At 42.6% G+C, this 5,285-nt stretch overlaps 1 long non-coding RNA gene across 1 annotated transcript; it reads right to left on the reverse strand.

Annotated features, from left to right (window-relative positions):
* Positions 1-286: 286 nt before the first annotated feature.
* On the reverse strand, positions 287-1,648 carry LOC115075485. Its single transcript, XR_003852528.1, has 2 exons — positions 1,510-1,648; positions 287-765 (listed from the first exon to the last, which is right to left on the reverse strand). It is a non-coding gene; the product is annotated as an uncharacterized LOC115075485 (long non-coding RNA).
* Positions 1,649-5,285: the final 3,637 nt, after the last annotated feature.

Here is a 5,285-nt window from a genome sequence, read left to right on the forward strand (position 1 = left end):
ATTTAAAGGGTCGGGGTGGGTTTTAGGGTGTTTTAGTGTGCCGGTTTTCCCGCCCTCCCCCTTCCCCTCCCCCTTCCCCTGATTTACGATTTTTTGACGATAAATCGGGGGAATTGTTATTGTATCGTGGCCCTAACGATTTTTGACGATTTAAAATATATCGGACGATATTTTAAATCGTCAAAAAACTATTCACATCCCTAACCAGTGGTACTATAATACCAGGAGAGATCGACCAGTGGTACTATAATATTTATTATATCCCAGATATATAACAAAGCACAAATTAGAATGCCATTGCACAGTAAGCCAGCACCTCACAGAAACATCTTTCCATGCCTAGCCACCTAATTAAACAGAAGTTCTATCTCTTTCCTACTTTGGCCAGAAGCACAGGATGCTAATGTCCGGTCAATAGCTGGTTGCTGCTGCTGCACTCTCTAATTATCCTGCTGCTGTACTGTGTGTTGTTGTGTTGTTTGTTTCATAGGCTGCTCCCTGTTCCAGACTGGAGTTTTCCTCCTGTCTTTCCAATCAGCAGTAGAGATTATTTGATCCATGGCTTGAATGAGCTGTTTCAGTAGCTGGTTATCTCCTTCATGAAATGGGAGAAATGTCTTTGCAGACATATGTGGGAGACTGTCCTGCCTCCACAGGTGTTTTCTGTTTATTCATTGTTGTCCATCGTTCACAGTGTCCTGCTTCTACAGCAGCCTTTCTGTTTCTATTTGATAATGCTGAGTTCATGCTTTTATCCTGCAGTTTCTTTTGACAATACAAATAAGTTAAATGTGAAGCTAAAGAAGAGAATTTATACTAAAAGTCACCAAAAATATACCCAAAAGCTACCCACTAGTTATTAAAAAGAAAACTTGCCAAGGTAGGGAAAATGTGATTATCTTTTGATTTTTATTAGCTAGAATTCAGTTACAATAAAGTGCAACACCAACAATAAGGTAACACACTGACTTAGTCTATAGAAACTACTTTATTAGGGAGATAGTATCTCTTATTGATTTGTTAAAGGTAGGAAATAGGCATTGTTAAAAGAACGAAAAGAAGAAGAAGCAAGGCTATTCAAAGCAAAGAAGAAGAAACAAAGCTATTCATCGTACTCAAGCATCACACACAAATAAAAGAAAAAGACAAAACAAAGATAAGAAGAAGAACTAAAGAGAACTAAAGTTAAGTAAATACATAAACAAGCTTGTTTATAAACAGTGTTTGAAGTAAAGAAAAGTTACTCACCTGAATAACAGAGACTGAACAGAAGGACTTGTTTAATGAAAAGAGTTTTAAAGTAATTGTAAGATATAAGTAAAAGAAAACCTGATGTAAAATTATAATAGTAATGGTTATAAGTTATACTTATCTGAATTTTTTTTTAAGAGGTTAATGGATGTTTAAGGTATTTGAAGTATTGTTTGGTGAAAAGAAAAAAATAAAACATTTAAGGTAAAAGATAATAATAATCACAACTTTGGCTTTTATCCTTTTTTTTTTATTTACCTCATTCCTCTCCTAATCGGCAGGAGTATAACTGATCAGGTGATAGAGTGTATTTCCTGATAAGGAAAGAGGATTTTCATATATACCTCTTTACTATTAACACCAAGGTTACCCACATCCTTCCCTCGGCTTGTGTATTATTAAAAAGGGAGGGTATCCTGTGTAAAGGCGGTTTACACTTTTATACTACTATCTGATGGCCAGCCTGCTTCTGCTGTACTCAGTGCAGCTGGCTCTAAAGAGTTAACCTCTGATTGGGAAGCAGGGATGTCTGGGTTCTTTTCCTTCTATTTTTCAGTCAACTTTGGTCAGCTCTGGTCAAGCCTGTGTGATTCAGCAGTTAATCTGACCCAGCCCTGCAGAATTATCCTCATTCTAATTGTCTTTATTTCTGTAGCCTAGACTGTGCTGGTCACTGTTATCTCCAGTTTATGCATAGTAAGACTGTTTATTTGTTTTGCCTATTGGAGTTTGGAATTGAAGAAAAGGCCTCCTCTGTCTGCAGGTAAAGACTGAATTAGGCAATCTGAATAAATTGTACATAGGAAACATATGACAGAGACAGATTAGAGACCATCTCTCTTTCTCGAGAATACACTGTCTGAGTTAGTCATGTATCTCATTAGCATATTGGAGGAAGTATCCTTTTGCAATTTGTTATTAGATCTCCATATTCCATGCCAAATATGCTTGAAGCTACTGGGCATAATTCTCCTCTTCTGTGAAACTGTGTTCATGATGTTATCCAGCAGTCTTTTCTGCATACTGGTTCAGAGCAGGGAATTGGCTGACAATTCCCTAACCTAACTGTGCCTCACAGACTGGTCTCATGCTAATGCTCATGCCTATCCCAGCTCTGTGCTAACCCTAACACCAGGAAAGTCTTCACAAAAAATACAGATGTGCTCACACTGTAGACCTCATTTGAGTACTTTTGCTCGCATACAAGCTGGGTAAATGACTTTTGAAAAGTGCTTTCCTTATGGCAGCGACAGCACAATCTCCACTACCTTCCCCTTCACTCAGTTCCAGCCCCATCACACCAGTGAAGCCATCTCTGCAACATGCCACTGCTAGGAATGTTAATAGCTTCATTCCTGTAAGAAAGGGAGCATAGCCACTGCAGCCACCGGCAAATGCAGAGATCAGCATGCAGGAAGTGCCAGCCTGCAAGTTTGGAACATACTCACAGGGCCAGCACTGACAGGAAGAAACTATAGCACAGGCTCCTGCTCTCCTGCTAGATCTGGATCTGAGACTGCACAGACTGAGGCACGATATGTGCAACTGCTTTAAGTAATCCTGTTCCGTGTGCCCACAGACACCACATGGGACAGGGTTGGTGGTGACCCCTTGTCATCAACACTCTTTTGTTGTACAGCATCTCGGGCAACAGCCTGACTCGCCCTATCCAAAAGCCTTCCCTGCATCCAGGATTGCAAAACAATGCAAGAAGGCAGTAGCCAGAGTCAGAAGCATGCCAGGGAGCGGTATTAGTAGTAAAACAAAGAGAGTGACAATGTCTCTGTACAAATCAGACCTCACTGAACTCAAGTCAGACAAGAGAGACTCCTTCTAGTGCACTGCGTTTTATTCTGAAGGTAGTACCTTCAAAGGGATATAGACAAATAGAGGAGTGCAGGCTAAAAACCTTTTTTCTTATTTAGTACCACTGGGGGAAAGTTTCTGACCAAATTTTGTTTCATTGGGAAGAACTTTTTTTTTTTCCAAATCACATTAAGGCATTAGTTTATGACAGGGAGCACTGGATGGCCAGCGCCATCTTTAAAAATGGCATGGGCCATCCAGTGCTCCTACCATGTGACAGGGCCCGGCCAATGGCACGGATACCCTGTCACATGGTAAGGGCAAAGGGCCATCGGCACCATTTTGATTAGTGGCAGCTGACGGCCCGGGAGCGGGAGATCGCTCCCGGGACCCCCACTGGACCACCAGGTACCTGTAAAATGTTTTGGGGGAGGTCAGAAGGGTGGGGGAAGCAAAGGGATTAGTTTTAAAGGGTCGGGTGGGTTTTTTTGTTTATCGGCTCGGGCACAGCCGATAAACAAAACCGCGATCGGGCCCGATGAAAAAAACCCCACATGTGAATCAGAACCGGAATCCGAACCGGTTCCGTTTCACATCTCTAGTGTTTACCTTTATTAATGTTCTCTCTCTCTCTCTTTCTCTCCAGTGTGACAGTTGTAGAAATAGCGGTGCCCTGGAGATTTTAGCATCCTGCCTGGAGACCCGGAAATTTCTCTGAATTTCTGGAGTCTCCGGGCTAAATCCGGAGAGTTCACAGGTATGCGCAAACAGCTATCTTTTAGTGCAGTGCCCTACACTCCAGACTCGATGCTCTGGAGGCAAGGGATGAATCGTGCTCTTCTGTGTGGGCACATGTAGTCTACATCATTATAGCCGAAGGGCCTGGTACAGCCACACTAACTATGTGCCATGTAGAAACACTAGTACAAGGTATCTTATATACAATATTCACGGTCTGGTTGTGAGGTGTCCAGCTCCCCCACTCCAGTCATATCTAACTCCAAAATGGTCAACAGAACCATCTGCTCCACCACAGTGAAAGTGACCTTGGTGTCTGTTCCCTCAACTTGCATCTGCACCTGCTTTCTTTTGACAACACACCACAGGGCTTGCCACTTGTGGCATAATTCGCCAACACTACTGATATTTTTAAAAACATCATTAATTTTATGGGGAATGGGCTCCCAAATCGCTTCTTCCTGTAGGAGCCCACTCTTTTAGAGTTCACGCCATAGAGAACACTGTGAGCCTTTATCACTTTCTTTACAAGGAGGTCAACCTCCCTGGGCAGAAAATTTGGCTTACGCATGTGACCAGGATGGACCTGAGACATTGTGGTGCAAAAAAAGAAGGACCAGGCTCCCTCCCTTTATGACCACAAAAGCAAGGTAGGTAGAGGGTAAAGTGTACAAATCTACTCTTCATTTACCTTTCATCCCTCCAAATCACATTAAATCTTCACTGATGGTAACTGTTCTGTTCGTATGTGTGACTGTGCATGTAAAACAGCCCCCCCCCCCCCCCCCCGAACCCACCCCACATCGAGTTATTAGAAGCCCTTCTTACAGTGGTATAAATAGTTACCTTTTCTGGGAGCCCCTACAGAGTTTCTCTCTCTCTCTCCCTCTTCCTCTCACAGCAGCCCCAATTGCCAATTGCAATAAAATCCTGTTTGGTCAGTAATACAGCCTGTGAGAGACTTCTCAGCTTGCAATGTGAAAATAACGTGGGTGTGATAAATTTAACTCGTGTTGCAAAACAATACCTATGTGGTACCAGGAAAATTATCCTAAGCACACCCCTCTTTTTATCGCAGGTGCTATTTTTGCTATATTTATAGCAAAATGATTAATCTAGGTTGGAGAAAGATAAATAATGAAGTGTCCCAGGGATCTGTGCTGGAACCAAGGTTGTTTAACCTAGAAAGGGGAGCATAGAAGAAAGTGGTCAGATTTGCAGATGACACAAAACTATTCAAAGTGGACCAAATGTAAGCTGACTGTGAAGAATTGCAGGAGGATCTTGTAAAACTGGGACCTGGGGGGGCGCCGTTTGCATCTCATGTAAGAGGACACACGTTGGCTCAGCTCCGCTCCTCCCGGGCTTAACAACCCCCGAATTTCGCAGATTTCAATTCGCTTTTTCAATCAAATAAGCCCTATAGCCTGCAGGAACCTAATCTGACCCCATATTATGACCAGCAAGAGGCGAACGACTGATCTCCGACA

This window comes from Rhinatrema bivittatum, chromosome 1, assembly GCF_901001135.1.
Source record: "Rhinatrema bivittatum chromosome 1, aRhiBiv1.1, whole genome shotgun sequence".
Taxonomy (NCBI): Eukaryota; Metazoa; Chordata; class Amphibia; order Gymnophiona; family Rhinatrematidae; genus Rhinatrema; species Rhinatrema bivittatum.